This window comes from Scyliorhinus torazame, chromosome 13 (genome assembly GCF_047496885.1).
Source record: "Scyliorhinus torazame isolate Kashiwa2021f chromosome 13, sScyTor2.1, whole genome shotgun sequence".
In the NCBI taxonomy this organism is placed as follows: Eukaryota; Metazoa; Chordata; class Chondrichthyes; order Carcharhiniformes; family Scyliorhinidae; genus Scyliorhinus; species Scyliorhinus torazame.
Window position 1 is genome coordinate 138868302 of NC_092719.1, and position 22499 is coordinate 138890800.

General features: G+C 46.5%; 1 protein-coding gene across 23 annotated transcripts in view; it reads left to right on the forward strand.

Moving 5' to 3' along the window:
- The window catches only part of LOC140388298 (contactin-4-like), a 3617424-nt gene that overhangs the window by 564725 nt on the left and 3030200 nt on the right, over positions 1-22499 (forward strand). The gene's annotated exons all lie outside the window — the stretch shown is intronic.

Genomic DNA, 22499 nt, shown 5'->3' on the forward strand with positions numbered 1-22499 from the left:
TTTAAACTAGTTCAGCAGGGGCTTGGGAACCTGAATTGTAGCTCCAGTTTCCAGGAGGTTGAGAGTAGTGAGATCATGAGTAAGGTTTCAAAGTTGCAGGAGTGTACCGGAAGGCAGGAAGGTGGTTTAAAGTTTGTCTTCTTCAATGCCAGGAGCATCCGGAATAAGGTGGGTGAACTTGCGGCATGGGTTGGTACCTGGGACTTCGATGTTGTGGCCATTTCGGAGACATGGATAGTGCAGGGACGGGAATGGTTGTTGCAGGTGCCAGGGTTCAGATATTTCAGTAAGCTCAGGGAAGGTGGTAAAAGAGGGGGAGGGGTGGCATTGTTAGTCAAGGACAGTATTACGGTGGCAGAAAGGACGTTTGATGAGGACTCGTCTACTGAGGTAGTATGGGCTGAGGTTAGAAACAGGAAAGGAGAGATCACCCTGTTAGGGATTTTCTATAGGCCTCCGAAAAGTTCCAGAGATGTAGAGGAAAGGATTGCAAAGATGATTCTGGATAGGAGCGAAAGCAACAGGGTTGTTGTTATGGGGGACTTTAACTTTCCAAATATTGACTGGAAACGCTATAGTTCGAGTACTTTAGATGGGTCTGTTTTTGCCCAATGTGTGCAGGAGGGTTTCCTGACACAGTATGTAGATAGGCCAACGAGAGGCGAGGCAATATTGGATTTGGTACTGGGTAATGAACCAGGACAGGTGTTAGATTTGGACGTAGGTGAGCACGTTGGTGATAGTGACCACAATTCGATTAAGTTTACTTTAGTGATGGAAAGGGATAGGTGTATACCGCAGGGCAAGAGTTATATCTGGGGGAAAGGCAATTATGATGCGATGAGGCAAGACTTAGGATGCATCGGATGGAGAGGAAAACTGCAGGGGATGGGCACAATGGAAATGTGGAGCTTGTTCAAGGAACAGCTACTGCGTGTCCTTGATAAGTATGTACCTGTCAGACAGGGAGGAAGTGGTCGAGCAAGGGAACCGTGGTTTACTAAAGCAGTCGAAACACTTGTCAAGAGGAAGAAGGAGGCTTATGTAAAGATGAGACAAGAAGGTTCAGTTAGGGCGTTCGAGAGTTACACAGCTAGGAAGGACCTAAAGAGAGAGCTAAGAAGAGCCAGGAGGGGACATGAGAAGTCTTTGGCAGGTAGGATCAAGGATAACCCTAAAGCTTTCTATAGATATGTCAGGAATAAAAGAATGACTAGGGTAAGAGTAGGGCCAGTCAAGGACAGTAGTGGGACGTTGTGCTTGGAGTCCGAGGAGATAGGAGAGGTGCTAAATGAATATTTTTTGTCAGTATTCACACAGGAAAAAGACAGTGTTGTCGAGGAGAAAACTGAGATTCAGGCTACTAGACTAGAAGGGCTGGAGGTTCATAAGGAGGAGGTGTTAGCAATTCTGGAAAGTGTGAAAATAGATAAGTCTCCTGGGCCGGATGGGATTTATCCTGGTATTCTCTGGGAAGCTAGGGAGGAGATTGCTGAGCCTTTGGCTTTGATCTTTAAGTCATCTTTGTCAACAGGAATAGTGCCGGAAGACTGGAGGATAGCAACTGTTGTCCCCTTGTTCAAGAAGGGGAGTAGAGACAACCCCGGTAACTATAGACCAGTGAGTCTTCCTTCTGTTGTGGGCAAAATCTTGGAAAGGTTTATAAGAAATAGGATGTATAATCATCTGGAAAGGAATAATTTGATGAGAGATAGTCAACACGGTTTTGTGAAGGGTAGATCGTGCCTCACAAACCTTATTGAGTTCTTTGAGAAGGTGACCAAACAGGTGGATGAGGGTAAAGTAGTTGATGTGGTGTATATGGATTTCAGTAAAGCATTTGATAAGGTTCCCCACGGTAGGCTACTGCAAAAAATATGGAGGCATGGGATTCAGGGTGATTTAGCAATTTGGATCAGAAATTGGCTAGCTGGAAGAAGACAAAGGGGGGTGGTTGATGGGAAATGTTCAGACTGGAGTCCAGTTAGTAGTGATGTACCACAAGGATCTGTTTTGGGGCCACTGCTGTTTGTCATTTTTATAAATGACCTGCAGAAGGATAGGTGAGTAAATTTGCAGATGACACTAAAGTTGGTGGAGTTGTGGACAGTGCGGAAGGATGTTACAAGTTACAGAGAGACATAGATAAGCTGCAGCGCTGGGCTGTGAAGTGCCAAATGGAGTTTAATGCAGAAAAGTGTGAGGTGATTCATTTTGGAAGGAATAACAGAAGACAGAGTACTGGGCTAATGGTAAGATTCTTGGCAGTGTGGATGAGCAGAGAGATCTCGGTGTCCATGTACATAGATCCCTGAAAGTTGCCACCCAGGTTGAGAGGGTTGTTAAGAAGGCGTACGGTGTGTTAGCTTTTATTGGTAGAAGGAATTGAGTTTTGGAGCCATGAGCTCATGTTGCAGCTGTACAAAACTCTGGTACCGGCCGCATTTGGAGTATTGTGTGCAATTCTGGTTGCCGCATTGTAGGAAGGATGTGGAAGCATTGGAAAGGGTGCAGAGGAGATTTACCAGAATGTTGCCTGGTATGGAGGGAAGATCTTATGAGGAAAAGCTGAGGGACTTGAGGCTGTTTTCGTTAGAGAGAAAAAGGTTAAGAGGCGATTTAATTGATGCATACAAGATGATCAGAGGATTGGATAGGGTGGACAGTGAGAGCCTTTTTCCTTGGATGGTGATGTCTAGCACGACGGGACATAGCTTTAAATTGAGGGGAGATAGATATAAGACAGATGTGAGAGGTAGGTTCTTTACTCGGAGAATAGTAAGGGCGTGGAATGCTCTGCCTGCAACAGTAGTGGACTCACCAACACTAAGGGCATTCAAATGGTCAGTGGATAGACATATGGACGATAAGGAATAGTGTAGATGGGCTTTAGAGTGGTTTCACAGGTCGGCGCAACATCGAGGGCCGAAGGGCCCGTACTGCGCTGTAATGTTCTATGTCACCGGCGCTCCCAACTCTATTACTCCCCTCTCCACTACTACTCGACCCGACCCTATACCCCCTTCCCCCATTGCTGCCCACCCGCCTGAGAACACAGAATTTGTCTTGCTCCCAGACACGCAGGGCTCAACGCTTTAGTCGACTGCGATACCCACACCACAGCCAGAACTGAGTCGGTCACAGCGGACAATCAAAGCCCCCGCCAGACTCAGTCTCTGACACAACTTGTTCACTTCACCCCTGCTGAACTTTTTTTTAAACAGTGGGTGAATGTGATGAAACCACTGTGTTGTATTGTGCTGCCACAGTATTACGTGTTGCACAGTATTGCCACTATATTACATGTTGTACGGTTTTGGCTCTGCCCGTGGCTCCTCCCCCTAGGGCCTGGGTATATAAGCTGCGACCTCTCACACTGCCTCATTCTGGGGCATGCTGCCAGCTCTGTTGTAAGTCAATTAAAGCCTAATTAATTCACTCTGCTTTCTCCATCTTAATTGATGGCATATCAGTGAGTGAAGTCAATTCAAAGTTACCATAGTCCAAGAGGACCATCGGCTGCTCTCCTCCTTTGAGAAATTAGGCTGACTGGTGGTGATTTAACCTGAGGGTTATCACACCTCAGGCAAGGTTGAGAAGAGGGCCTTCATGGATAATCTTTGCCGGAAGAGAATTTAACCCGCGCTGTTGGCGTGGCCTCGCATTGCAAACCAGCCGTCCAGCCGACTGAGCTAACTGAACCTGGCATTGTGAGTACTCGGATTTGCCAAGGTATTGCTTTGGGCTGTCTGGTTCAGGAGCATAGTTCCACTGACCAGATGGCTGCTCGGTGAATTACTTTAAGGTCAATGATCTAAATAGTAAATCCAGGTACTTATAAGTTGCCTGGTGAGTCCTTTAGCAAAATATGTGTTTGGCAGAGACCTCCTTTATGGAAAAATAATTGGTGCAAAGCTTTGTTAGGCCATAGATTTAATACCTCTTTAAAACTATAATCAGTAGACAGAGGTGATTGACCAGAATGATGCTGGGAATCAAAACCAATGTCAAGGACAGACTTAAGATAATGGAAATGCTAGGTCTATTACCAATGAAGTTGAGAGGCTGTCAGAGGAGTTTTATTAGAGTTTTTAAAATGATGAAAGGTTTTGATAGCATGAATAAGGAAAGACCATTTTTTCTGGTTGGGAAGATTTGATGACATGGGAGCATAAATTGAAAATCCTCACAGTGAGCAACGCGTCTGGGACATATCCTTTATTGAAAGGAGTGTTATTGGAGCATGAAATGTTTTTGCCACAGGGATTGATTGAGGCAGACCATTGTACATTTTAAGGAGAAAGTGGACAATATGTGAAACTGAAGAAGATGCAAGGCCGTGCGGAAGGGCAGTGTAATAATTTTTATTTGCTCTACCAAAGAGTCAGTGCAGCCATGATAGACTTGAGTGACCTGCTTCCGTGCTGTATGTTTCTGGGATGCCGTGGAACTGTTTACATAATGTAAAATAGGCATAAACGTGACCATGAGGATTTTCACCACAGATATTACTTCAATTTTCACCTCTTGGATTTGTGAAGATATGTTTCACGCATCCACATCTTGGATATTTCAAAAGCAAAAATCTTAAATTTTAAACTGCCAGCAGCTTTGTGACCTAACACTTTCCTATAGGGCTGATCCATTTTGAAACATTTTTAACTTGTGTTCTATGATGCTAAAATTATTTGACCCAATTAAGTGCCTGGAATCGAGAGCTTGACATTGACAATCAATGTGATCAGGTAAACATTTTGATTTTTCAGCATTAAATGCAACAAACACTACCGCTGGCTACCTTTTCTGTGGTACCATCAAATTAAGCATGCCTGGGATAAGATAACTTTGTCTCTGTGGCCCTAGGAGTTGATATATTGTTACACAAAATACTGAATAAGGTGAAAATAAAATATTGCAGGAGCATAGACACGTGCCAAACTTTGGATTTGTCAGGGACAACAATGAGATGTAATAAATCTCCCCATTCTTGACTAATCTGGTGAACCTCATCTGTGGAGATATGCTGACCATGTCAGATCATCAATTTTTTCCCAACTTGTGGTTTCTGGATCTGCCACAACTATCAGCCAGATTTAGTACACGTGTGCAATACTAACACAGTACATTGCAGATTGCAGTGATTGTCTCATGCAATCTATTTACTGTCCCTCCCAGAAAATGTTGACATAATTTTTGCATTCAAAAGCATTCGACAATGATCAGCAATCATTTTATATCGAATGTTCTAATTTATAACAAGTTTTTCGTGCAGTCTGCAGCGTTTTGTCATCTTTGACTTCAAATAAGAATAATGGCATCAAAGGCACTGAAAGGCATTAAAATTAAATGCTCAAAGACATCAAACACGCTGATTGATATTGAGGTTTTTCTGGTGCTTTCCTGCTCACCACCCCACCGTACTTCCGATCTCTTCTCTGTGTTCACTTGCGGATCCCTTCACCCCCCATCTCCTACCCGTAGCCGACTCCCCATAACCTCTTGAAAACTCTCTACACTCCCCCTTCAATTCAACAACACTCCTCTCCCCTTCCCCCAAAATGACTACAATTAATATTTTTGAACCTATGAAGGAAAACAAAAGTAACACAATTGTCTTGCATACTCTTTCTACCAACCCATTAATTGCTAACATCCTTGTTAATTGGAAAACCAATATCTATTAATTTCTGCATGGCTTAATTCTTTGCTTACCCCTTAACCACGAGAAGTGGTTTGAACACATTATGAATACAACATACATAATTTTAATTTTCTAATAATAGGATCACTGTGGGCCTTCATGTAATTAAAGCACAACAGGATATTAGACAAAGGAAAATACTTTTTAAGATATCGGCCGGAATTCTCTGGTCATTGGGATTCTCTTTTTTACAGGCCACAAATTAATTTGAACCGAGTTAATAAAAAGGAAACTTGATTTATTGCAAAACAGTTATATTTACCATATACATCAGGGGCGACATTCTCCGCCCCCCCGCCCGGTCGGAGAATCGCCGGGGGCTGGCGTGAATCCCGCCCCCGCCGGTTGCCAAAGTCTCCGGCACCGGAGATTCGGCGGGGGCGAGAGTCGCGCCGCACCGGTTGGCGGGCCCCCCCGTTCGATTCTCCGGCCCGGATGGGCCGAAGTCCCGCCGATAAATTGCCTGTCCCGCCGGCGTAAATTGAACCACCTACCTTACCGGCGGGACAAGGCGGCGTGGGCGGGCTCCGGGGTCCTGGGGGGGGCGCGGTGCGATCTGGCCCCGGGGGGTGCCCCCACGGTGGCCTGGCCAGCAATCGGGGCCCACCGATCCGCGGGTGGGCCTGTGCCGTGGGGGCACTCTTTCCCTTCCGCCTCCGCCACGGTCTCCACCATGGCGGAGGCGGAAGAGACTCCCTCAACTGCGCATGCGCGGGGATGACATGAGCGGCTGCTAACGCTCCCGCGCATGCGCCACCCGGGGATGTCATCTCCGCGCCAGCTGGCGGGGCACCAAAGGGCTTTTCCGCCAGCTGGCGGGGCGGAAATTACTCCGGCGTCGGCCTAGCCCCTCAATGTTGGTGCTCGGCCCCCAAAGATGCGGAGCATTCCGCACCTTTGGGGTGGCGCGATGCCCGTCTGATTGGCGCCGTTTTGGGCGTCAGTCGGCGGACATCGCGCCCTTTCCGGAGAATTTCGCCCCAGATCTCAGCCGGGTCTGCTCTGTCGGTTCCATACCTAGTTGACTCTATATCGATCTTAACCATGGATGTTCTCGGGCTCACCCCCACCCTCTACCTTTTAGCAGGGCAGTTCGTATTCGGTGAGACTTTCGGGGAGACTGATTGCTCTAACCCCGTAGGTCTTGTGCGGGCGATAACACTTTTCCTGCTGACAGTGCACCCCCGCCCGGGGGATTCCCTGTGGCAAGGGGAGACTTCAATGGGAAATTGCTCTAATAAGCAGTGGGAAGAGAGAATGCCGCCACCAGCAAACAGCGTGCTAACGAGAGATCGGAGTATCCTGCCCATCATCTTCTCTGTAATGGAAAACATGGGCGGGATTCTCCGACCCCCCGCCGGGTCGGAGAATCGCCGGGGGCTGGCGTGAATCCCGCCCCCGCCGGTTGCCGAATTCTCCCGCACCGGAGATTCGGCGGGGGCGGGAATCGCGCCGCGCTGGTTGGCGGGCCCCCGTCCGGCGATTCTCCGGCCCGGATGGGCCGAAGTCCCGCTGCTGGAATGCCTGTCCCGTCGGCATGGATTAAACCACCTCTCTTACCAGCGGGACAAGGCGCGCGGGCGGGCTCCGGGGTCCTGGGGGGGGGGCGCGGGGCTATCTGGGCCCGGGGGGTGCCCCCACCCTGGCCTGGCCCGTGAACGGGGCCCACCGATCCGCAGGTGGGCCTGTGCCGTGGGGGCACTCTTTTCCTTCCACCTTCACCATGGTCTCCACTATGGCGGAGGCGGAAGAGACCCCCTCCACTTCGCATGCGCGGGGATGCCGTGAGTGTCCGCTGACGCTCCCGTGCACGCGCCGTCCGGCAAAGTAATTTCCGTGCCAGCTGGCGGGGCACCAAAGGCCTTTCCCGCCATCTGGCGGGGCGGAAATCAGTCCGGCGCGGGCCTAGCCCCTCAAGGTTAGGGCTCGGCCCCTCAAGATGTGGGGGATTCTGCACATTTGGGGCGGCGCGATGCCGGACTGATTTGCGCCGTTTTTGGCGCCGGTCGGTGGACATCACGCCGATTACAGAGAATTTCGCCCCATATTTCAATAGCTGGTACATTCAAAGTTGTGGACTTAAGCAAACTTTTACATTTTCACAATTGAGCCCCATTTATTTATATGGAGCCATTTCTCCCAAGATAAAACTAAACAAGGCTTGTTTATTTAAGAAATATTACTTGAAAGCATAATGTGCATAGCCAGTTATCTAAATAAGTCTGTTGACTTGTCTAGACCATCAGTTGCAACATTGACTACTTAATTAACATCAGTTAGATTTTAGTGGGTAACTTACAACAGGATAAATTTACTAAACATAATCGGGAATCCTTAAATAAATGCAAGCATGCATTTTGTATTGTTTTGAATAACTTATTTGAAATTGGGTGCTATGATATTTTGGATATGTATTTTGAATCATAAAAGGTGGTATTTTTGACATGTATTAACATTGAAACAGTCTACTTCTCCTCCAAATATAAAGGTTGGAATTTGAACAGTGGTGATTCTTACACTGTGAGGATCCTTGGGGGGCTTTAAGTGGTGGTGGGAAATTATGAAGCCATCCCGGGGAAGGCCATCCAATCAATCATGGTAGCCTGCGTCTCTGAGCTGCTGGTCCAATCAGACCACCAGCGCTCCGCTGCCTCAGCAGCACCACCATTGAGGTGGCCGCTGCGAAGGAAAGTAGTGCAGGTAAAATGTATTTTTAATGTTCTGTAGCCAATGGACTTGAGTCATGGCAATTTCCCCCAGGGGGCCTTTCTCTGGGATGTGGAGCCGCTGGGCTGCCTCAATATACCTGGCAGTGTTCCCAGTGGTGCATGACCATTGTGATGCCAGTGGGGTGTAAAATTAATGTTAATGGGTCAGTTGATTGGGTTAATTGGTGTAAAGATTTGAGGGCTTTCAATGTATAAAACCCTTTTAATTCAAATATTGTCAATTCCAGCCCCACTTGATCCAAAGTCGCAACACAGGTGGAAAATTAGATTTTATATTAATACCCGTAGCTTTGATTAAGTTAAATTGACTACAGTCACCAGGTTTGTAAATTTAAACACAAATGACCTATTATTAATCACAGTAAATATAATTAAACTGACAGAAAAATATAACTGTCTATCTAATCCGTTTCTCAAACCCCCCTTTCCAACTACCCCCCACTCTCTACACACAAACGCAGACAAACAACACAGAAGGGGAAAGGGTGGTTTAAAGGTAAAGTAAATATTAGTAAAAAAGTAGGATAAAGGATCTTTGTTCAGATGGATGTCTTCCAGTTAGTTTCTTGCTCAAGGTTAGGCCTTCAGTTGGGTACTTTCTTTTCCTTCAGCTTGAAACTATCTTCACTACAGACACACAGAGATGGCAGGCACAGCAGAGAGAGAGGGAGAAACACAGCTCCTCTCCCTTTGAGGGCCTAGAAACATCTGCCCAGTAATGTCAGAAAACATCACGCAGGAAGCAATCATTGACTTGTCAAGCAGAACACTCTGCCTGGCCAACCCATAGGTTGCCAGTGAGCCAATCGAACCGACTTCCTCCAAACCTGGATCCTAAGATTCACTTGGCGCTGACGGCTTCTCTCCAAAATACAAAACCGAGGAACACACTGTCCTGGCAAGCACTCTTCTGCTTAAACGCACATTACATTAGGGAGACTATGGGCGGGATTCTCCGATTGCCGATGCCAAAATCACATTCGGCGATTGGGCAGAGAATCCCTTTTGACGCCGAAACGGGGACGGCGCCTGTATTCGGATGGTCCGTCCCCTCCAAAACAGAATCATCGGTACGCCGCACGTCGTTGGGACGGATTCACGGCGTCACCTGAAGGCCCTGCCCCGATGCTCTGCCTCGATGGGCTGACTTCCCGACGGCGTGGATCACTTGTGGTCTGCGGTTTCGTCCAGTGCCGCATCAGTTGGGGTGAGCCGTTTCGCTGGCCGGGGGATGGGGGGGGGGGGCTTAGGCGGGGACTGGGAAACTGGTGGGAGGTGTTCCGGGGGTAGCGAGCGGGATTACAGGGGGATGCTATCTGGCAGGCCGGCTCTGCACACGGCCGGTGCCAAGTTGTACGGCACGACCGCTGCAGGTCACCGCCGTGCGCATACGCGGACATGGACCCGGCAATTCTCCAGCCGTTTCTGTCGGGAACGCCGGGGGTTTTAGGTGGCGCGGCTGCTGGTCCCTCACCGGGCGGAGCATCGCCACCTTTTTCATCGTAAGACTAGACACATGATCCGGACATAGCCTCAAAATTGGAGAATCCAGCCCCATGTTCTCGCGTCAGAGTTGAAGCACTTCTCGTTTGTGCTGGTACTAGGAGTGGCTCCCAGAAGTGATTCACCCTCCCTTGCCATGCAAATTTACCAGCACAGGATTCTGTCATGCATCCCGCTATCGGGACAGCGTTTTAAGTGGGTGACCCCATGGCGAGTTCCGGTGACTGGCCCTCCTCCCCCCACAAAACAAATCCGCCTTCTCCTGCCCCGCTGACAAGTAGGGCCATTGCCCCCTCCCAACACAGGAATTGCTGGGTCACCCCCCCCACCCCACAGCATGCACAAATGATGGTGACCTGACTCCTCCCACCGACCCTCATCAGAGACTCCCCATCAGACCCCCCACCAGAGACCCCCAACAGACCCCCAACAGACCCACACCAGAGAACCCACCAATCGGTGCTGCTTGCAGCAGATGTGTAATATCAGAGCGCGTGAGGATGTCACTCTTATTTTCTTTGAAGGTGATCATCATCCGGAATTTCTTAATATCAGGCTCTTTCGAAAGTGGAGCAGGCGATGTCACCAACATCTCGCAGTCATAAACTGTTTTGTAAAGTAGATGACTGTTATATATGCAAAGTGAGGGAATACATCGCCTTCTCTCTTTCCAGAAAAAGGTACGGTAAGATGATTTACAACACCAGGATAAAGTACAACAGGTGTGTTTCGAATCACTAGCTTTCGGAGCACTGCTCCTTCCTCAGGTGAATGAAGAGGTGGGTTCCAGAAATATATATATAGACCAAGTCAAAAATGCAGTACGATATCTTGTCTACTTTCTTGCATCTTTGTAAAAACTTAATGTCAGTGTCTATATGCGCAATCATCTTGGAGATCCTCTCCACTTTGAGCCTGTCAGTTAGCCCTGCCCTCCCTCACCTCCAACTGTCAGCTGCCCGCATTCCCCCTCCTCCTCCTCAGTTAGCCCTGACCTCCCTCTCTTCTCCCTGATAGCTTGCCATGCCCACCCTCTCCTCCCCCATTGGTTAGCCCCACCCTTCCCCCTTCCCCTGTCAGTTAGCCCTGCCCTTCCTCTCCCCCCCGTCAGTTAGCCCCACCCTCTCTCCTATCCACCTTTCAGTTAGCCCCACCCTTCCTCTGCTCCCCTATCAGTTAATCCCACCCTCCCTCTCCTCCCCCTGTTGATTAGCCCCGCCCTCTGTCTCCTCCACCTATCGGTTAGCCCCGCCCCGTTCTCCTCTCCTGACAGTTAGTAGCAGCCTTCCCCTCCTTCCCCTATCAGTTAGCTCCACCCTACCTCACCTCCCCCTGACAGCTGCCCGCATTCCCCCTCCTCACCCCGACAGTTAGCCACGTGGCAGGGAAGGAGAGGGAGGGTGCGGCTAACTGACAGGGGAGGAGAGGGAGGTCGGGACTAACTGACAGTGGAGGGGACGGAGGGCGGGGCTAACTGACAGGGAAGGAGAGGGAGGGCCGTGCTAACTGACAGGGGAGGGGAGGGAGGGTTGGGCTAACCGAATGGGCGATAGGAGGGAGGGCGGGGCTAACTGACAGAGGGGAGGGAGAGCAGGACTAACATCATGTTTCTCGACGGCGTCAACACTGCCTCAGGGTCAGCAGGGGGCCAGCATGGCACTGGAACGATCCACGCCATTCCAGCTGCTGATCCTGGTATGAACTGGACACCACGGGGTCCGCTCATTCGCAGTGGCACCGGCGCCAACGCGCGCATGCACAGTGGCTCCCTTCTCCGTGCCGGCCCCAGCACAACATGGCGCAGGGTTACAGGGGCCGCCGCGGTAGAAAGGAGGCCCCCAGCCCGAGAGGCCGGCCCGCCGATCGCTGGGCCCCGATCGCGGGTCAGGCCACATCGGAGGCCACCCCCCCCCCCCGGTGTCGTACCCCCCCCCCCCCCCCCCCCACAGGCCGCCCCTGGACCCTTCTACGTCGAGGTCGTGCCGGCTGAGAGCAGGTGTGAACGGCGCCGGTGGGTCTCGAATTTTTTAAGACGGCCGCTCGGCCCATCCCGGACTGAGAAATGGCGGGCCGGCCGCGTAGAGCAGCCCCAGCCTGGCGCCACGCCAACCACGCCGGCACCAATGGTGCCGATTCTCCGCTCTACGGAGAATTGCGTCCCTGCGTCGGGGCAGTGTGGCGCGATTCGCGCCGGTCATGGTGATTCTCCGGTCAGGCCCCAGGCTGAGAGAATCCCGCCCAGGATATTCCAGTCCCCTGGTGGCGAACCTGCTGCAGGTTTCCCAGTGGTGTGCAAACAACGGGAAATCCCTTTAACAGTGGTGAGACTAGAAGATCCGGCCACCGAAACACGCCAGGGGGTCAAAGAAAATCCCGCCTACCATGTGCAGATCCTAGCACAAGTTTCCCTCTAAAGCACACACAGTATCAATCATTGAGCTATTGTCAGAATGAATGAAAGTGTCTCTTCAATATTGGTTTCTTCTTCCTCGACCATTTCTTTCTCTTGAACCACTGCCTGGTCTGGTTCTTGGGGATTTATACGGTTAGAAACATGGAAGATGTTATGTCTTCAGATTCCTATAAATTGGAATTAATCACACTTTAGACTCAAAATGCTCAAGCTTCATTGAACGTATTTCTTACATCTTGTAGCTTAGAGACTGATGAGCTGATACATTGTAACTTGGGACATGACTGCAGTGTGACTGAATGCGGCAGTTCCTAGCTCTTTACAAATAATATAAGAATATGGAGAAGATTTACAACATGGTTTCAGGAAATGAGGAATGAAAGAGCTGCCCCCTTAAACCCGCTGCAGCTCTCGTAAATCAGAAAAGATTGTGAGATGAGTTGGAAAGGTGAAGTGGAATATAGTTTCAGCTCCGCCAATGGCCACGACCTTAATCATGGCCGTTTCCAGGATGGCGTGCACCGTCTCCTCCACTGGGCTGAGGTCATGCAGCCAGCCTGTTCCCTGCCAGTTCTGTCTGTGGTTTTGTGCCACCATGTCCTGCAAGAGAGAGGGATGTGTATTCATGAGTGTGGTTCATTCAACATGTGGTATGTGTGGATAGGCTTGCAGACGACCCTTGCCGAGACAAGAAATCCAGGTACGTTCTCCACAAAGCCATCAGGGATGCCAAGAGATAATACCAGACTAAGCTAGAGTCACAGACTAATGACATGGACTCTCGTTGGTTGTGGCAAGGCGTAAACAACATAACGGGGTAAAAAGCAAAGCCGAGTAGAATCATCGGCAGCAGCACATCCCTCCCTGATCAACTCAATGCATTCAATGCTCGGTTTGAGCAGGAAACCAACAAACCGTTGTCCACTGCCCCAACAGCCTCAGACACACCCATACCTACCGTCACAGCTTCTAAAGTGAGATCAGCCTTCTTGAAAGTGAACCCTCGGAAAGCAATGGGTCCTGACCAAGTCCCTGGTTGTACACTCAGATTCTGCACGGACCAACTGACGTGTGTGTTTGTGGACATCTTCAACCTCTCCCTACTCCGTTCTGAGATTACTGCCTGCTCCAAGAAGACCACATCATGCAGATGCCAAAGAGGAATCTGGCATCTTGCCTAAATGACTACTGTCCGGTGGCCTTGACATCTATCGTTGTGAAGTACTTTGAGAGGTTGGTCTTGAGAAACATCATCTCCATACTCCACTGCAATTTGCATACTGCCACAACCGGTCCACAGCAGACACCATCTCCCTGGCCCTACACTCATCCCTGATGCATCTCGACAACAAGTACTCCTACATCAGACTCCTATTCATTGATTACAGCTCCGCCTCCAACACCATTATCCCAACCAAGCTCATATCAAAACTCCAAAACCTAGGACTTGGCTCCTCCCTTTGCAACTGGATCCTCAACTTCCTGATCCATAGTCCACAATTAGTAAGGATAAACAAAAACACCTCATCCATGGTAGTCCTCAATACCGGGGCCCGCAAGGCTCTGTATTTAGCCCCCTACTGTACTACCTGTACACACACGACTGTGTGACAAAATTTGGCTCCAACTCCATCCACACGTTTGTTGATGACACGACCGTAGTGGGTCAGATCTTGAATAAGGATGAGTCAGACTACAGGGGGGAGATAGAGAACCTATTGACATGGTGTAATGACAACAATCTCTCGACATGGTGTAATGACAACAATCTCTCCCTCAGCAAAACTAAGGAGCTGGTCATTGACCAGGAATTGGAGTGCAACACAGCTCTGTCTGCATCAATGGTGCCGAGGTGGAGATGGTTGACAGCTTCAAATACCTAGGTGTGCACATCACCAACAGTCTGTCCTGTGTTAGACGTTTTAGTTGCTGTGAAATGAAGAGTCTAAAGTTCTTGTTCCTTTTCACGAAACACCATTTATTTCACTTCCACAGCCTCTGCACAAAACTCTTAGCAACACACCACCTGACAGAGGCCACCTGAAGCCCCTTTACATATCAGTGTCAATTAATGGATACTTAACATAAATGAGCACATTATGAAGTCTTACAACACCAGGTTAAAGTCCAACAGGTTTGTTTCAATGTCACTAGCTTTCGGAGCGCTGCTCCTTCCTCAGGTGAATGAAGAGGTCTGTTCCAGAAACACATATATAGACAAATTCAAAGATGCCAAACAATGCTAGGAATGCGACCATTAGCAGGTGATTGAATCTTTACAGATCCAGAGATGGGGTAACCCCAGGTTAAAGAGGTGTGAATTGTATCAAGCCAGGACAGTTGGTAGGATTTCGCAGGCCAGATGGTGGGGGATGAATGTAATGTGACATGAATCCCAGGTCCCGGTTGAGGCCGCACTCATGTGTGCGGAACTTGGCTATAAGTTTCTGCTCGGCGATTCTGCGTTGTCGCGGGTCCTGAAGGCCGCCTTGGAGAACGCTTACCCGGACTGATCTCCGGGTAAGCGTTCTCCAAGGCGGCCTTCAGGACCCGCGACAACGCAGAATCGCCGAGCAGAAACTTATAGCCAAGTTCCGCACACATGAGTGCGGCCTCAACCGGGACCTGGGATTCATGTCACATTACATTCATCCCCCACCATCTGGCCTGCGAAATCCTACCAACTGTCCTGGCTTGATACAATTCACACCTCTTTAACCTGGGGTTACCCCATCTCTGGATCTGTAAAGATTCAATCACCTGCTAATGGTCGCATTCCTAGCATTGTTTGGCATCTTTGAATTTGTCTATATATGTGTTTCTGGAACAGACCTCTTCATTCACCTGAGGAAGGAGCAGCGCTCCGAAAGCTAGTGATATCGAAACAAATCTGTTGGACTTTAACCTGGTGTTGTAAGACTTCGTACTGTGCTCACCCCAGTCCAACGCCGGCATCTCCACATCATAACATAAATGAGACAACAAATTGCAATGTCTCTAAACCCATTACTTAAAAGTCTCCCCTTCCTTGGAGAAAAAAAAATTAGGTTAAAACAAAATTTCAAGAAACTCAAAAACACACACATGATGTCCCCCACCTTTTTTTTTGTTTGGACGAGAAAGAAAAAAAAACAGTCACAGAAACAAGCGCCCTTCATTCACAATATCCAAAAGTTTCTGTGAACTCGCCCGTCTTTTCGTAAAACTTCTGACAGTTGATAGCTCCTGTCAACCTATTTAATTTTTGTTATTTCCCCTCTGTCTAACATCTGCTTCAAACTTGCGATGTCTATTCGTAACCTCTTTTCATTGACACTTTTTGTAGAGTGCACATTTTCCCACAGGGATTTATTGTCAATGTGACAGTCAATAGGTATATTACCCAAATTCCCTAATCCCAAAATTTCTGTCAAACCATACTTATATAAAAAGCCATATCCACAGCCTCTACAATGCTTAACGTCTCAGCAGCCAAAGTGCTTTTTACCACTCTCCTTATTTTCTTTGTTTCCCACACAAGTGGGCAACATTTACCATTGTTCCCCAAAATAAAAATTATAAAACCTCCTGCGCTTGAAACCATCACATAAATTTGCGTAGGACGCATCACTATAAACTATGAGTTTCAAGTGCTTAAGGTCACCTAAAACCGGGAACTTCAAAACACACTCCTGCATTTTTAGTTTTGCCAACGCTTTATTTGCTCTTATTTTGTCTTAAATTTTGGGATCATTCATTTTTGTACTCAACTCTAAGACATCAAAACTCGCGCCCGGTCTAGTCTGTCTACCTAACCAGTTCAGTTGCCCAATTAAACTTCACAGTTGCTCTTTTTCTATCTTTGAAACCATTGCGTCTTTTTGTGAAACTCGGCCACGCCGAATTGCTATTGGGGTGATGCTTTCCAAATAAGATTGCTGACGTAAAGTTGCCCCTAACTTCGTCTGTCCAATTTCCAGTCCAATATATTTAAATGCACCGGAAGCCTGACTTCCAACCCTGAATTCTTTCCTCAAACCAGAGATTACAATAGCTTCAAAATCACTAGTCCCACCCCACAAAAAATCATCGACATGCATCATAAAAATGCCAGAATGATTTCCTTTATAGCGGCAGTAAAACATTGCAGGATCTGCTTTCAACTGCCTAACTTTAACAAAACTGACCTTACCGAAAAATACCAGACTCTAGATGCATCATTTAATCCATATTCACATTTGTTCAACTTCCAGAGTACCCCTTCTGTGTTAGCTGCTTCTTTAGGAGGATGGAGAAAAATGTATCTCTGGAGCTGATGCCCCTGTAAAAAGGCAGCTTTTATATCTATAGATTTGCATTCCCATGCCTTTGTGGCTAATAGAGCCAAGAAGATCTTTAAAATAACCTTTCCTGCTGTAGGTGAATCGACCCTTAAATCCTGATCTTCTAAGTTTTCTTCAAATCCCCTTGCCACGAGCCTGGCCTTTGCCTTATAAGTTCCATCCGGAAGAACCTTTTCCGTGCAAATCCATCTGTGGGATAGAGCTCTTTGTCCCCTGTCCGGTACTTCCGTGTATACCCCAAATTCACTCCAACTATGCAATTCTTGCTGTTTAACTTCTATAATAACTTTTTCATCTAATTTATTTGAAGCCACCAAAATCTCACGTACATGTGGGCTTCTACTCCTATTAGTATTCGTAGTCTTACTCATGTTCCGAGATCTTGACAAACTACTTCCCCTCTCCCGCCTGGTATCTTGTTCTGTACTGCTACTGCTTGATCTTTCCCTTCTGCTGTGGGATGTCCTTTCAACAGTTCTCGACCTTTTCCTGCAGACCTGTTCACTATCCGATGCACTATCTTAACTGGCACTGCGTTTCTGTGCCCTCCATTTTTGAACTTCGTTTTCCCAATCCATTGTCTTGACTCCTTCCCCTGAATGCTGTACATTCAACCAATGTTTATACTTTCCAGTGGTCTTCCCTGCTCTACTAATAACAGTTGCATCCTTCCATTGACTAGACCCTTCAGTCAAGTATGTCAATTTTGTACCAACTTTTGGCAGTTGCCCTTTCGGAAAAATGGCCTGTTTTAATTCACCAGAAGTGCTGTGTTCCTCCACAGAAACCCTGTCTATATAAGTTAATTGGTCCTCATAGTTCTGTAACACATGCGTACCAGATGACTCTGGTACCTCGTCATGTCTGTCTGCTCTGTCTAAATTTGAAAATTTGTAATCTGTACGCATTATCCATGATGAATGGCCCCGAACAGTTTGATTACCATGTTGCAAAATAATTGCTTTGCCATCTATGCCTATGATCTTCCCTGGGCCTTTCCATTCATTAGAATTGTCTCTCTTATAGTATACCATGTCTCCTTGCTGAAAAATGGCATCTGATGCCCGTACGTCTTGTCTTAAAGCTCTGCGAATTTTATCAGAGACTTCTGCTTCCAAAAAAGCTTTTCTACTGCTATGTAATGCATTTAAATGTTCAGCAAAACCTGAGCAAATTGTAGTCCCCTCCCAAGCTGGAGGCTGGTCATCCAAAATGGACGGAATTTTAGGATTTCTACCAAACACTAATTGATAAGGACTATAGCCCCCAACCATCTGCAATGAATTCTTTGCATGTACTGCCCATGCTAAAGCTGAATTTAGCCTGCAATTTGGCCGATCTGCCAAAAGTTTCCGAAGCATGTCATCGATGACAGCATGATTTATTTCACAGACACCATTACTAAATGGGCTTTCTGCAGCCGTTTCTCATCTGCCAAATTCCATTATATAGTCGTCCATGGAGATATCCTCCATTTTCCGGAACTTATCAAAATCCGACCATGCTTCATACGCACTTAACAAGTCATCTTTCTTATAAATCTTATCCATATAATGTAATAAAGTCTCCAGACCTTCTTCTGAGTCTAACTCTTCCAATTCCAGCTCAGAAAGCACTTTGTTTCGGAATTTACTGCCATATGGTAGAGAAAGAGCCAATGCCATACCTTGTTTTCTCTTTCCCAAAGCAGTTACTTTAGTCCACATAACTACTGCACGTCTCCATTGGTCGTACAATTCCCTTTCAGAAAATAAGGGGGGATAGTCATATCCAGCCACCTTTATCCTGTGTTCAGCCATGTATCTTTTTTTTCCTTCTCACTCACTCCTTGGTTTGATCAGGAAAAGTTGTATCTTTCAAACCTATACATTTGCACAGTAACCATCCTCTGCTACCATTGTTAGACATTTTAGTTGCTGTGAAATGAAGAGTCTAAAGTTCTTGTTCCTTTTCACCAAACACCATTTATTTCACTTCCACAGCCTCTGCACAAAACTCTTAACACCACACCACCTGACAGAGGCCACCTGAAGCCCCTTTACATATCAGTGCCAATTAATGGATACTTAACATAAATGAGACAACTAATTGCAATGTCTCTTAACCCATTATTTAACATCCTGGCCTACCCACATTGATGCTACATACAAGAAAGCACAACAGTGCCTATACTTTCTCAGAAAACTATGGAAATTCGGCATTCCCACATTGACTCTTTACAATTTTTACAGATGCACCATAGAAAGCATCCTATCTGGCTGCATCACAGCCTGGTATGGTGACTGCTCAGCCCAAGACCCTAAGAAACTGCAGAGAGTCGTGAACACAGCCCAGTCCACCACCTCCTGTCTACACACCCAGCTGCCTTGGGAAAGCGAGCAGCACAATCAAAGTCCCTTCCCACCCTGATTATTCTCTCTTTAAACCTCTTCCATCAAGCAAGAGATACAAAAGTCGAAGAACATGGACTGACAGGTTCAAAAACAGCTTCTTCCCCAATGCTGCCTGATTCCTGAATGACCCTCTTATGGACTGAACTGATCTCTCCACACATCTTCTTTACTGAGTAGTACTACACTCCTATATGCTTCACCCGATGTCTGTGTCTATGTATTTACATTGTATATTTATCGTATGTCCTATGTTTTTTCATGTATGGAATGATCTGTCTGGACTGTACGCGGAACAATACTTTTCACTCTGCCTCGGAACACGTGACAATATATCAAATCAGACCATGAAGTTACAAACAAGAGATTTATTGGAAAGGTGTTTACGTAACAGGCTTTAAAATTAGACTGCCCGTTTGCCTGTCCATGTGGCTGATGATGTCATTAATACATCACATGATCAGAGTCTTAACGTGACCTTGTTCCAACTAGGAACAACCATGACTACACAACACTATGTGGCTGTCACATTTGAATAGTTGGGAGTGTGTGCAAGCTGTGAGATATCATTGTGAGGCTTGTAACATTGCCAAATGTGTGAAGGTGAGTCAAAGCTATGGATATGAAGGTTGAATCATGGTTGATAGAGATTTTAGGGAGGTGAGCTGAAATGTGGTGAATTGACCAGTAAGTGAGACTAGTGCAGCAGTTTCAAGGATATGACATTTACTATCATTGACTACTTTATTTAATGTTTTGAAACTTCTTCCTGCACTGTAGCCATTTCCTTCAAACAGTACTTGCATTGACAGGGATGGCTATCTGGTTCAAATAGCTTTGCAACGTTTGTCAGGAATGGCATCTGGTCCCATATGGGTTGAGGTCCTCTATCTTCTTGACCAACGTATGCACCACAATCTCCAGTATTGGAGAAGAGAAACCTGGAGAGTGTTGTCTGCTCCATCGCACCATATTATTTTATCTTTCGCGGCAAACACTTTTTTCCAGACATTCCAGGCTTTAAGTGATGCTCGCCTTGCAAAAGAACTTGGTGCTCTTGCTGAAGTGTGCACTCTATTTGCAGGATGTTCAGCACCGGGCTGCAAGTTATTATTATTTAAATTAGCAGGCAGCATAAAGCGTGTGGAATGGATGCAGGTTAATTTTGCATTGCAAGTCCTACACACATTCTCAGAAGGCATCAAATTTTTGCTTCCTAAAACTTTGACCCAAAAAAGTAACTGTGATGATTGTCCCTTTAAGGGCAAGGCATCAGGAAAGAGTCACCTGGCTTGGGTGACCACTTGGAACTCAGAGTGAGCCATCACCCCAGGGAGAGGAATTCTCTCAGGCAAGAGACATGTCAGGAGCTAGGTGCAGCCATGCAGATGCTGTAGGCTGCTGTAAAAGTCTTCTTATTAATAAATCCTTTTGTGTTTTTAATGAAGTATGTGGAAATGCATCATTACATTTGTTGATGAGGATAAAGTTATGACACTGCCTCTGGTCTGATACCTGTTTTAATCAAAGCCTGAAAGAAAGTACTCACCAGAATGCCTCCTTTTGGGTGAATAAAGCCATTTGAGATATTGCGATATTGCCAGACCCTGAGTAATGTAGAATCAGAAAAACTGGACGGGTACAACAGAGAGAATACAGCAAGACCCCGAGTCAGAACCTTAGGAGGTGGTCTGGGGAGGTGGCTCATTGCAGAGGCTAAGGACAGACACAGAAAAAACCTGCATTGACCAGTCCGGTCAAAAGTTTAGAAAGAAACGTCTAGAGAAAAAAAACAAAAGACAATAACCCTGTGAAGCAAGAGCAATGGCTTTAAGTTTAAAAAAGAGAATTTAAGTAAAAAAAAGAAACAGAGTTGCCACAAAGTGTTTTATTAGGTAAAAGAGCGTACAGAATGCAACGCTTTATGTAAAAAAAAACTAGCCCTCGTGAGCTGCATCAAGGTGTCCCAAAGCACAGGAAAATTAAGTGACTGAAACTGACAAGCTTACGATCTGCAGGATCAGATCAGAGCAGAACCCACGGGCAATCGCTACACTGATGGGCTTAAATCAAAAGATGAGATGTTTTCCACCTTCTTTAAGAAGAAAACACATGTTAACAAGTTTTAAAATTTGGACCTCGAGAACGTCAGGTCACCAAGTAGAATCGACAAAAACCGGCTCATCAAAAATAACCAAAAGAAAACAATGGGCTCTCCGAATGGCCAGGAGAAAATAACATCTCCAGAGATCGCTAAAAGGACTTTACTTCACTGAAAGTGAAAGTTTTAAAAATTCAAAAACGAGCAGCCAAATTCACACCAAAACTCCAAAAGCACGGGAAAAACACAGAGAGTAAGTTAACAGCTGCTGGCAGCTGAGTGAAAACAAATGACAGTCTTAAAATGCATTTAAAATGGCAACCACAAGAATGAATAGCAGTCACAGACAGGAGAATTGAAGAAGACCCCAAATAAAGTGCAACTCTCAAAAATTAAAGTCAAGGAAGAGGCAATGAAAGATCTCTGGGGAGACAATGAAGGCCTCAAGGAAGAAGCAATGGTGAACCTCAGAGGGGACAATAAAGACCTCAAGAAAGAGATAACTGAAGTCCCCAGAGGAGGCAATGAAAACCTCAAAGAAGAGGAAATAGAAGACCCCAGAAGGATGGCAATGAAAGACCCCAAAAGGCTGGCAATGAAAGATCCTGGAAGGAGAGTAATGAAAGATCCCAGAAGAAAGGCAAAGAAAGACCTCACAAGAAGGGAAACAAGTTATCACTTCGCTAGAGACAGAGCTTGTGGTAATCTGTATATCTGCTGGTATGTAAAGGGTTAACAACTGTATCATAGTGCTAGATGACCACTAGATGGCAGCACCAGATCCATGTATATAAACTGAACTCAGGATATTCCCGCCTCTTCGTATCAGGAGTCATTAGATAGCAGAGTTTTAGAGAGATAGCTTAGTTGGCACATGTAGTTAAACATTTTTAATACTTCTAAATTACTTACTCATCAGTTATAGTTGTAGAAGAGTGAACAAACTCATTGATATTTATAATTGTTATTCATTAAATGTTATTTGAAGACTGATAGTTTAATTGAACGACAACCATCAGACCATTCTGGAAGTAAGCGAAAGAGCAACGGCGCATTACAATCACGTAATATAACAGAGCTGACCAACAGTGAAGCCAAAATGGTTTGGCTGACGTTAAGGCAAGTAGAAATGATAGCTCCATTTGTGAAATGTATATGTCCAATAAGAACATGGTGGATTCCCCTTGGATGAAATGCAGAAATTAAAGATTTCAGCAGAAACTAGGAACTATTGAACATATAGAGGAATCAACAAAAATAATTAAAGCTCAAGAGAAGGTATTAAAACAACAAGAAAAAATGACTGACAGCAAACTTGGAAAAAAAAGTTGCAAAAATTT